Source organism: Geotrypetes seraphini, chromosome 4 (genome assembly GCF_902459505.1).
Source record: "Geotrypetes seraphini chromosome 4, aGeoSer1.1, whole genome shotgun sequence".
NCBI lineage: Eukaryota > Metazoa > Chordata > Amphibia > Gymnophiona > Dermophiidae > Geotrypetes > Geotrypetes seraphini.
Genome location: NC_047087.1, coordinates 131,166,339 through 131,179,110, shown reverse-complemented (window position 1 = coordinate 131,179,110; position 12,772 = coordinate 131,166,339). Strand labels below are relative to the sequence as shown.

General features: G+C 45.4%; 1 protein-coding gene across 5 annotated transcripts in view; it reads left to right on the top strand.

Moving 5' to 3' along the window:
- The window catches only part of TMPRSS2 (transmembrane serine protease 2), a 236,722-nt gene that overhangs the window by 200,755 nt on the left and 23,195 nt on the right, over positions 1 to 12,772 (top strand). The gene's annotated exons all lie outside the window — the stretch shown is intronic.

Genomic DNA, 12,772 nt, shown 5'->3' with positions numbered 1-12,772 from the left:
GGCTGCCAGAGTCTTTACTAGACAAGGATCTGGGGTCAGTCGTAATTATGGGGTTGCCCAAGAAGCTAGGTGTGGACACTAACGGCTTTCCCTTACTCATTGAGTGCATGCACCGAATCGGGGTGCGACGAGGAGACCGGCAGCCACAACCTGTAATTGCCCGCATCCTCAATTATGCCAAGAATCCCAAGCTCATGCCCCTGTATAAAACAAAAACTACACTTTCCTATGATGACCAGCGTCTCCTGATGTTTCAAGATTACTTGGCACGGGTCGCAGAGCAACAGTGAGCCATGGCACCCTACTGCACCCAACTCCACCAGCGCCAGATCAGGTTTGCCCTGCAGTATCCAGCTAAGATCTGGGTGCACCACGAGAATTGGGCGATATACTTTACAATGCCGGAGCAGATTCATGCCTTCCTGGAAGGCCTGCCTGGCTAAGCGACAGGGGCCCTACGCTAAACATTAGCCAGCATCCCTGGACGGTGGCCAGCTTTTGGCCTTTTCTGAGTGACCGGCTCATGTTTTCGATGAGGGGCCTGGGGTAGCCCTTATCTTTGCTGGTGACTCTGGTTCTCAAGCCCACTGTTTGCCTTGGGCCTGCTAACGGTTTTCACAGGTCGGGCCAGTAGCCCGGGGATCTTTATTTCTTTACTTTTATTAATCCTTCCTCTCTCTTTCTCTACCTGCATTCTCCCTCCTTTCTTTTTGTTTCCATCTTTCCCATTTTTCTTTTTTGGCAGACTAGGGACCTTTTCCAGGGAAGCCCTACCATGTGCCCTGGACTGCTTTTGGAGGACATTGCTTGGACTGTAGACTGTTCGCACTGGGGAGCCCATGGATCGTGTGGGGAGCGCTGTATTTTGTCATCCTGATTTAGTCTGAGAAACTCCCCGAGTGCAGTGGATGAGCACGGTGTTTGGGCTTTGTTATTATCTATCTTCTGTTGGTTTTGGAGGGGTGGGAAATGGGAGATGGGGGTTGTTCCTTACCCCTACTTGTTGATCCTTTTACTGGTTAATAAGAATGGGTGATCAGGGCTTTGGGGCTGGGTTTTTATTTTTTTGGTGTGTGTGTAGGGGGGGGGAGATTTAGTGGGAATATGGTCTGGGGCTCTTGGGGAAGGGAATGCACACCTTGTTCTAAGGGAGGTGGGGGAAGGTGCAGGAGGACTGATGGTATTGCTTGTGGGTGGGTTGGCTTATTCTGTACTACATTAATAAGGTATATACTGCTCCTGTTGACAATGTTGTTTTGTTTTTTGTTTTGGTGTGGTAGCCACGTCTTTGACCAGAAGGTATTAGGTTGCCTTTCTGGGGACCATCTTTTTGTAGAGCGGCTTCCTCTATTGTTTTCTCTTGGGGGAGGGGGGGAGTCGGGTGGTTTGAGTGCATGGAATACAGGGTGGAATGGAGGGGATGGATGCCTGGGGGAGGGCTTCTGGGGAGGGAGGGGGGACGGTTAGTGGGGGGAAGTGTATGTGTGGTGTGGCTGTGGATGCATGTAGGACTGTGTGAGGTAGGGCAGCTTGGTTAGGAGGGTGGTGGGTTTCATGGTAGAAGGGAGACTAGAGGGACTGAATACTTCTGCTCAGTCTTCACCTGTGAGGCACCGGGACACGGTCCGCAGTTGAAGCCAACACAAAGCACAGAAGACCCATTTCAGAATTTTTGAGTTCACACCAGGTGAAGTTTACAGTGAACTGGCAAGACTCAAGGTGAACAAAGCCATGGGATCAGACAATTTGCACCCAAGAGTTCTCAGAGAATTGAGCGATGTCCTGGCGAAACCGTTGGCTGAGCTATTCAATCTCTCCCTAAGTAAGGGGAAAGTTCCCCTGGACTGGAAATTAGCTAATGTCGTTCCTCTGCATAAAAAGGGTTGCAGGGCACAGGCTGCGAATTATAGACCGGTGAGTCTCACATCAATAGTGTGCAAACTCATGGAAACACTAATTAAAAGCAAATTGGACACGATCTTGAATGAAGGGAATCTTCGGGATCCCAGTCAGCATGGATTCACCAAGGGTAGGTCCTGCCAATCCAATCTCATCAGCTTCCTTGACTGGGTAACAAGAAAGTTGGACTTGGGAGAGTCTTTGGACGCCGTGTACCTGGACTTCAGTAAAGCTTTTGACAGTGTCCCACACCGCAAGCTGCTAAGCAAGATGGAATCGATGGGGTTAGGAGAGACACTATCTGCATGGGTCAAAGATTGGCTGAGTGGCAGACTTCAGAGGGTGGTGGTTAATGGTACCCTCTCTAAAACATCGGAGGTGACTAGTGGAGTGCTGCAGGGCTCGGTCCTGGGTCCACTCCTTTTCAACATATTCATAGGGGATCTGACTCAAGGGCTTCAAGGTAAAATAACACTATTCGCCGATGACGCCAAACTATGTAATATAGTAAGTGAATGCAGTTTACAGAATTATATGGCACAGGACCTGCTTACATTGGAAAGTTGGTCCTCAACCTGGCAGCTAGGCTTCAATGCTAAGAAATGTAAGGTCATGCACCTCAGAAGCAGAAAATCATTGCAGGACGTACTTCTTGAACGGAGAAACTTTAACTAGGACTTCAGCAGAACGAGATTTAGGAGTAATCATCAGTGCAGATATGAAAACTGCCAATCAAGTGGAGAAGGCTTCATCTAAGGCAAGGCAGATATTGGGTTGTATCAATAGAAGTTTCGTCAGCCGAAAGCCTGAAGTCATAATGCCGTTGTACAGGGCCATGGTGAGACCTCATCTGGAGTACTGTGTGCAATTCTGGAGGCCACATTAGAGTAAAGATGTGCGCAGAATTGAATCGGTTCAGCGGACGGCCACCAGGATGATCTCGGGGCTCAAGGGTCTCTCGTATGAAGAGAGACTGAACAAATTGCAGCTCTACACTCTCGAGGAACGTAGGGAGAGGGGAGACATGATCGAAACATTTAAGTACCTCATGGGACATGTCGAAGTGGAAGATGATATTTTCTTTCTCAAGGGACCCTCGGCCACAAGAGGGCACCCGCTCAAACTCAGGGGCAGAAAATTTCATGGCGACACCAGAAAGTATTTCTTCACAGAGAGAGTGGTTGATCATTGGAACAAGCTTCCAGTGCAGGTGATCGAGGAAGACAGCGTGCCAGACTTTAAGAATAAATGGGATACCCATGTGGGATCCCTACGAGGGTCAAGATAAGAAAATTGGGTCATTAGGGCATAGACAGGGGGTGGGTAAGCAGAGTTGGCAGACTTGATGGGCTGTAGCCCTTTTCTGCTGTCATCTTCTATGTTTCTATGTTTTCTATGACTGCAGGGAACCAGTACGATTATGAGTTTCTGTCTCCTGGGGACGGACCTAGCTGGGGGTGGGGGGGTCTGTCCACTGGTACACTTCACAATATCAATCCTTTGGGTGTTTTGGTGGCTTTTTCTGCTTAGTAGTTATGATTAAATTGACAGTAGCATTCATTCACCGGTAAAGCGCAAGAAAATATTAACATGGTTTAAGCAGCATCACATTGATATAGTGTATCTTCAGGAAACTCATCTCACTGCACCTGAACATGAGAAGCTGTTTAGGGATTGGGTAGGCGAAGTGGGTTATTCCACGTACAATGGCCGCTAGAGAGAGGTTGCCATTTTAGTACATAAACAGCTGCCATTGCATGTGCACAAGGTCATTCAGGATAAAGATGGCCGTTATGCCCTATTATTGGGTGAATTGTGGGGCTTTCATTTTCTCTTTTGTAATCTCTATGCTCCTAACATATTTAACCACAAATTCTACTCGGGGTTACTGGATCTTATTGCACAATATCCAACTTACCAGTTGATGTGTGTGTGGGGGGAAGGGATTTTAATATCACTGCAGACCCTAGTATGGACTGTTTTCCTGCCAAGCCAGTATCTCATAACCATGATCAGAAGGAGGTAAACTTTTTGTGTTGGAAGTTGGAGGTGGTTGACACTTGGGACGGTTTTTCATCAGTTCGATAGGGAATTCACATTCTATTCCAATCCCCATAAATTATATACTCGACTAGACTATCTCTTAGTGTCTCATATCCTTTCCCCCCGGGTGGACAGGGAAACTATAGAAGAAACACCTTTATCAGATCATTCCGTGGTGGTTCTTGCTCTAGGAGTTATGGAGCAGGGAGGGGAGTGCACCTGGCAGTTTCCTCTTGCATTATATTATGATAAGGAGTTTCATGCCTATTTAAGGGCCTGGTGGGTCGATTATGATAGCCATAATGACACCCCCAACGTGGACCCAGCAATTTTCTGGGAAGCTTCCAAGGCGGTGCTGCGCAGTCATATAATTCAATATATAGCCTCTAAACGTAAGAAACAAGGGGATGCATAAGAACATAAGCGGTGCCTCTGCTGGGTCAGACCAGAGGTCCATCATGCCGAATAGTTCACTCACGCGGTGGCCCAGGACCTGCATATTAATCCTCTATACCAGGGGTGCCCAAAAGGTCGATCGCGATCGACCGGTAGATCGCGAAGGCAACGCAAGTCGATCGCGTTGCCTTCGCGTTCTGCCTCCTTCTCAACTCAGAAGCGCAGAGCCAACCAACTTCCCCCACCCGACATCAATTCTGAAGTTGGCGAGGAAGTTCCGGGCCAGCCAATCGCTGCCTGGCTGGCCTGGAACTTCCTCTCCGACTTCAGAAATGATGTCGGGGAGAGGAAATATGGCATCACCCTGTTCGCGCCGTTGCCCCAAGCCAGCTCCTCCTTCGGGCTGGGCTTGTGGGGGTCTTTGCCCGAGGACTTCCAGCCCCGGCTCGAGGACACATACACAGAGTTGAGCATCGGGGCAACAGGTGCGGCCTCCGATCGATGCACATCTTGCTCCCTCCCTCTGGCTGTCAGTGATGCTCAAATCCCTGGTGGATGGCAGCGAAGTCGCAGCCTCCGCCCTTCTCGTTGTTTTGCAACTTTCAGTGCCATTTGCCTGGCTACAGCAAGACCCTGCCGAAAACCACAGTCAAACTCCCCCCCCCCTAAAATGCAGCGAAGAGACCGAGACAGAAATGCATTTCATCCTGCATTGCCTCTTCCTCCCAGTCCAGCAGCTTTACTGTGTCTTTGCCATTTTCACTCTCTTGGAGCCAGCTCCTTTTCCCTGACATCCGATCCCCGCTCCCTATAGCCCAGCATCACCCCCTCCATGATCCAACAAACGCTTTGTCTATGCTACCTCCAGCTGGCCTTGGACCTTTCAGCCTACAAAGCAACATGAAGCAAGATCGTCCCAAGCTGGAAACGTGGCCGATATGACATGAGCCCCACCCCACCCCATCCACCCCAGCCAAGCAGAGAAGGCAATGGGCAAGACACAGTTTTGAAGTCCCGGCCTTACTTGTGTCCTGTGTGGCTGCACTGCTGGCCCTGACAGGAAGTTATGACAGGCCCCTAGGGCTGGCCTGGAGGAACCCTGCCTCTATGGCAAAAATAGCAAGTTCATAGGGCCACAGATCAGGGAAGGAGGGAGATAAGTAGGGAGAGCTGCTGTTGGACTCAAAATGGGAGGTGAAATGGACAAAGAGGGAGATAAAGAGAAAAATGCTAGGCCCTGCATCCAGCCTTAAAAAAAAGAATGGAAAGGGCGCAGGGAGACAGAAAGAAAGAAAGGGGAGGGGGCAGGGAGAGAGGAAGAAAAAGTTGGCAGAGGGAATAACGTCTGGAAGCATACAGCAGGCTGAAAGAAGGGAAGAAATATTAGCTCTACAGTCAGAAGAAGAAAGTGTAGCCAGAGACTCATGAAATCACCAGACAACAAAGGTAGGAAAAATGATTTTATTTTCAATTTAGTGATCAAAATGTGTCCCTTTTGATAATTTATAACTGCTGTCTATATTTTGCACCATGGCCCCCTTTTACTAAACCGCAACAGTGTTTTTTAGCGCAGGGAGTCTATGAGCATCAAGAGCAGCGCAGAGCATTCAATGCAGCTCCCTGTGCTAAAAAACACAATCGCGGTTTAGTAAAAAGGGAGGTGGTATATTTGTCTATTTTTGTATAGTTGTTACTGAGGTGACATTGCATATTTTAAAGTCCTCTGAAAAAATCCCTGAATACAAATGATAATTAACATTTTCTCTGTGTGTGTGCTTTGTGTTTTTTAAAATTTTATTGTTGGTAGATCTTTTTAACTTGGTCTTTTTAAAAGTAGCTCGCAAGCCCAAAAAGTGTGGGCACCCCTGCTCTATACCCTTCAATCCCCTTTTCCTTCAGGAAAACATCTAATCCTTTCTTGAAATCCAATACCGTACTCTGTCCTACCACACCCTCTGGAAGCGCATTCCAGGTGTCCACCACCCTCTGGTTGAAGAAGAACTTCCTAGCATTGGTTCTGAATCTGTCTCCTCTTAATTTATCCGAATGCCCTCTTGTTCTTGTAGTCTTCGAAAGTTTGAAGAATCTGTCCATCTCCATTTTCTCTATGCCCTTCATGATCTTGTAATTCTCTATCATGTCCCCTCTAAGCCTCCGCTTTTCCAGGGAAAAGAGCCCCAGTTTCTCCAATCTTTCAGCATATGAAAGGTTTTCCATACCTTTTATCAATCTCGTCGCTCTTTTCTGAACCCTCACGAGTATCGCCATATTGGACGCAATACTCCAGATGCGGGCGCACCATCGGCCGATACAACGGCAGGATAACTTCTTTCGTTCTGGCTGTAATACATTTCTTGATAATACCTAGCATTATGTTTGCATTCTTAGAGGCCGCTGCACACTGTGCCGACGGTTTCATTGTCTTGTCTACCTGTACCCCTAAGTCCTTCTCTAGGCTACTTTCAGCCATTACCAGCCCTCCCATCGTGTAGTTGTACCTCGGATTTCCGTTTCCTACATGCAAGACTTTACATTTCTCTACATTGAACTTCATCTGCCATCTCGTTGCCCACTCTTTTAGTTTGTTCAGGTCCCTTTGTAAATCTTCGCAGTCCTAATTAGTCTTAGCACCATTAAATAGTTTGGTGTTGTCTGCAAATTTTATTACTTCACACTTCGTTCCTGTTTCTAGATCATTTATAAATACATTGAATAGCAGTGGTCCAAGCACCGACCCCTGCGGAACACCACTCGTGACCCTCCTCCAGTCCGAGTAGTGGCCCTTCACTCCTACCCTCTGCTTCCTACCCGCCAACCAATTCCTGATCCATATGTGTACGTCTCCTTCCACCCCATGGTTCTTCAGTTTCCGAAGTAGGCGTTTATGGGGTACCTTGTCAAAGGCTTTTTGGAAGTCTAAGTATACGATGACTATGGGGTCCCCTTTGTCCATCCATTTGTTGATTCCTTCGAAGAAGTGCAATAAGTTTGTCAGGCACGATCTTCCCTTGCAGATTGTTGTCATAAGTTTATTCCTTTCTAGATGCTCCTCGATGCTATCTTATCAGTGCTTCTGCCATTTTCCCTGGAACCGAGGTCAGACTTACCGGTCTGTAGTTCCCCGGGTCACCTCTTGATCCCTTTTTAAAGATGGGCGTAACATTGGTTATCTTCCAATCCTCCAGGATTACGCCTGTTTTCAGGGATAGATTACAGATTTGCTGTAGTAGTTCCGCTATTTCCTCCTTTAGTTGTTTCAGTACCCTAGGGTGGATTCCATCTGGGCCTGGTGATTTGTCAGTTTTTAATTTTTATATCTGCCTGTGTACGTCTTCAAGGCTTACTTCCATGGATGTTAATTTTTCTGTTTGGTCTCCTTTAAAGATTTGTTCAGGTTCCGGTATGTTGGATGTGTCCTCTTTTGTAAATACTGACGAAAAGAACATGTTTAGTATTTCCGCCACTTCTTTCTCCTCCTTCACCACTCCCTTCCTATCTCCATCATCTAGCGGTCCCACCTCCTCCCTAGCCAGCTGTTTTCCTTTAACATATCTGAAGAACGGTGTGAAATTTCGTGCTTCCCTGGCTAGCCTCTCCATATTCTCTTTTGGCTTTTCTAACCACAAGGTGATATTCTTTTTAATACTTCCTGTGTTCTTTCCAGTGCTCCTCGGTTTTGCCCTTTTTCCATTTCTTGAATGAGTTCTTATCACCTATCGCTTTCTTCACTTCTTTAGTTATCCATGCCAGGTCTTTTGTTCGGCTCTTTTTGCACCCTTTTCTGAATCTGGGGATATAGAGATTTTGCGTTTTGCTCACTGTGTCCTTGAATAAAGATCAGGCTTGCTCTACAGTCTGCCATTTCTTTGAGATGTTCCTAAGTTTCTTCCTTATCATTACCCTCATCGCTTCGTAGTTTCCTTTCTAGATCTGTTGGTTCAATTGACCGCTTTACAAAAGATCCATAAGACGCGCTTGGCAGCTCCTGAGCTTCAACAAATTAAATCCATTCATACCCAGAATAATGCTATCTTAGATCTGAAAGTGAGGCAAGATATTTGTTTCCAGAAATTTAAATTGTACCGGTGGGGTAGTAAAGCGGGCAAGCTCCTCGCCCACCTGGTGCGCCCGCACTGGAAAAAACATCTTCCTGGCTTGTGAAAAATACTCAGGGAGTTTGCTTTACCTGGGAATCTCAAATTTGAGACCAATTCATGGACTTTTATCGCATTCTGTATGCAGAAAGGGACTTTTCTAATGAAGAGCGGGATAATTTTAGGGGCTTTCCTATTCCGCGGCTTACTGTGGAGCAGGCAAAGATGCTGAATGCTCCTATTTTACCGGAGGCAATTCGCTTGGGGATTAAGAAACTGACATTGGCCAAGTCCCCGGGCCCTGATGTGTTTGGTCCTGAATATTATAAGCTAATGACTGAACTCCTTGTGGGACCCCTGAGCGCCTATTTTCAGCATTTAGAAGCATAGAAAGATGACGGCAGATAAGGGCTACAGCCCATCAAGTCTGCCCACACTATTTACCCACCCTCTTAAGTCTTCTGACCCCTAAGTATAATTGTAATTATACTGTCACTCTACTGACCCGCTTATTCAAGTCCATACCCTAGTGACCATTTATCCTTTACATCTCATACTCCCTGCAGCAATATGGTTCATACACAGTCCTCATCACCTCAGATGCTGAGATACTAATGTGTGGCATGTGAGTGTGTAGATTTCTTGCTGTGAAAATTCACAAGGCCACTGCCAGTGCTGGAAAGACAATGAACAGTGCTGAAAGGAAACAAAAATGCAAGTCAGTGAGACACTCCATCCAGGAGGAACTGATAACGTGATGCCAGGCTAATGCGCTGAGGTCCTGCTGTACCCGTGTGAAGAATGGAAATTTCAAGAAGAAGAAGAAAATTCTAGGCACTATGCCTGTCCAGGGCCCCCCAGGGAAGAATGGAGGCGTGGACTAGAAGAGGGAGTTAGATATGCATTTGGATTATCCAATAGGGTGATACATATTCCCAGCCAGCGGAAGAATCTGAGAAAGAGATACTTTCTGTATAAAAACCCCCATGCTCTGGCAGTCTCTTTAGAGAAACTGCACCATGCTTACAGATGCCAGCACTGTTTGTGTGAGGTTTTTTCTCTAAATTGTTTATGTCCAAACGGATTTAGTTCTGATTTGACAAATGCTGCTATAATACTTATTACTAGGATAAAAAGTTATTTGCTTTGGAATATACAATGTAATATTTTTGGTTTTTATTTTTATATTTGGGTGTTTGTTTGCTTTCTGTCAACACTCTGCAAGTGTGTGTGAGACGTGCCAGGGGCACAAAGCGAGAGAGAGTCCTTATTTGCGTTTCCATTGTCCTGCGAAGGGCATGGCCAGAGACGGACGAAGCAAATGATTTCTGTTGATTGCTGGGTGGCTCAAGGGGACAGAATGGGGAGTAAAAAGCTAGCAGAAGTGATGGGGGGGGGGGGGGGGGTAGAGACCTCCCCAGACAGCAATCCTCTGGAAAAGCCCCTGCAGTGATAATGACAGTGTGTCCAGTATTAAGAGAAAAGATAAGAATCAAATGATGTATTGAGACTCCACCTAGCTTCTGGCCAAAGTTTAGTGTGGAGAGGGCACCCAGATTCTTATTAAGATAAATTCAAAGGATGTAATATTTTTGACATTTCAAATATATTTTTATAAGTTATTCACCTAATAGTCCAGATGTAATCCAAATGGTTTTACCTTCCACCAATGATGCTGACCTGACTCACCTGACTTCCTTCCAAACCCAATCATTGATCTGTTTAACTAAAACTCTGAATACTACAAAGATTGCCTACTGCTCAATTTGATCTATTCCCTTCATCCTGGTTAAAGCATTGAATTTAAATTTACTACCCAATCTTCTAAATATAATAAATTGCAGTCTGGAGACTGGTTGCTTTCCTGTCTTATGGAAAATGGCTATTGCCCATCCTATTCTTAAAAAAAACAAAAAAAACCCCAACCAATTCATGTCCCTTCAACCCCAGTAATTATTGGCCAGTTTCAAACTTGTTTCATGTTCAAAATTCTAGAGAAAATTATCTACTCAATTATCATCTTACTCTGAGAAATTATTAGCCCTACACCCAAGGCAATTAGGATTGCAATCGCACTACAGCACTGAAACTGTCTTTGTAGCTCTCAAGTGAACTTCCTTTCCAGACAAACACAGGATCATCTTAGTTGTCTCTCTCGATCTCTCGGCAGCATTTGATTTGCTTGACCACCAACTAATACTTAACCTATCAAGTCTGGTTGAGTACTCTCCTGGTTTTCTTCACCTTACTCACCATTCTTTTCAGGTTTTCACTTCCACTTCCACTTTAAAGAAATGAGAGCTAAAATGTTGTGTTCCCATGGTTCAATTCTTTGAACACTTTTTAATATTTTCTTGAGCCCTTTGGCCTTCCTAATTCAATCTACCAGAATTTCAGCCTATGTTTGTGCAGATGACACTCAGTTTGCCCATCTGCAGCATCCACTATCTCTTCTCCGAGATCCCACATGCCTGGCCCATGCTTTCTTGAATTCAGATAGTCTTGGCCTCCACCACCTCTACTGGGAGACTATTCCATGCATCCACCACCCTTTCTGTAAAAAAGTATTTCCTTATATTACATCTGAGCCAATCATCTCTTAACCTCATACTATGCCCTCTCACTCTAGAGTCTCCTTTCAATTGAGAGAGATATGCACATTTATGCCACATAGGTATTTAAACATCTCTATCATATCTTCCCTCTTCCACCTGTCCCTGTACACCTTATAATGTAGACATGAGAATATAAGAATTGCCGCTGCTGGGTCAGTGGTCCATTGTGCCCAGCAGTCCACTCACACGGCGGCTCCCAGGTCAAAGACCAGTGCTCTAAAATGAGTCCAGCCTCACCTGTGTACGTCCCGGTTTAGCAGGAATTTGTCCAGCTTAGTCTTGAAACCCTGGAGGGTGTTTTCCCCTACAACAGACCCTGGAAGAGCATTCCAGCTCTCCACCACTCTCTGGGTGAAGAAGAACTTCCTTACGTTCATATGGAATTTATCCCCTTTCAACTTTAGAAAGTTCCCTCTCGTTCTTCCTACCTTGGAGAGTGTGAACAGTCTGTCTTTATCTACTAAGTCTATTCCCTTCAGTATTTTGAATGTTTCGATCATGTCTCCTCTTTTCAAGGGAGAAGAGGCCCAGTTTCTCTAATCTCTTACTGTATGGCAACTCCTCCAGCCCCTTAACCATTTTAGTCGCTCTTCTCTGGACCCTTTTGAGTAGTACCGTGTCCTTCTTCATGTATGGCGACCAGTACTGGATGCAGTATTCCAGGTGAGGGCGCACCATGATAACCTTCTCTGATCTGTTCGTGATCCCCTTCTTTATCATTCCTAGCATTCTGTTCGCCCTTTTTTGCCACTGCTGCACATTGCGCAGATGGCTTCATAGTCTTGTCGATCAGAACTCCCAAGTCTCTTTCCTGAGAGATCTCTCCAAGTATTGCCTTGGACATCCTGTATTCGTGCATGAGATATTTTTTTACCGACATGCATCACTTTACACTTATCCACGTTGAACCTCATTTGCCAAGTCGCTGCCCATTTCTCGAGCTTGATTGTGTCACTTTGTAGATCTTTGCAATCCCCCTGTGTCTTCACTACTCTGAATAACATTGTATCATCCGCAAACTTAATCACCTCACTCGTTGTACCAATGTCCAGATCGTTTATAAAGATGTTGAAGAGATCTCCAACCATTTTATGTATCCTTTGCAAGCTTGTTGAAATTAGGTAGCAGCTTGGCTTTCAGATCATAGACTAGTTTTGAACAAGATAAAAAACAATCACTTGCTGGTTTACGATACCTTTTCACATCCCATAATCTCTGTTAACCTTTTTAGAACTCAGATCAACAGTAAGTAGTTTTTGCTATCTTGGAGTGTTTCTGGACTCAGTGCTGTAATTTCATCCACAGATATCTAATCTGTCAAAAATTAGTTTCCTGTTATTCCGCCGGTTGCGTGCCATTTGATGTCTCTTCACACAGAAAAATTTCCACACACTTATCTTCTCTTTTTGTCTCAGGACTCAACTATTGCAACATTATATGTGCCTCAAGTGTCAATTAAGAAACTCTAAACTTTACAAATAATCGCCATCAGACTTATTTGCTATGCAAGCTGAACTAATCATGTTAGGCCTCTTTTGAAACTCTACCATTGGTTACCACTAGAGCAACAAATTATCTTCAAAATTGTGATCCTTACCTTTAAAGCCTTGAAGATCCTGGTTACTTATCAAATCCCATGGCTTCCTATACTCCTAACCGAGTTTTGATGCCTCAGTGTCCACGTTCAGTACTACCCATCCTAAGTGCTACCCTGTTAGAATCTAC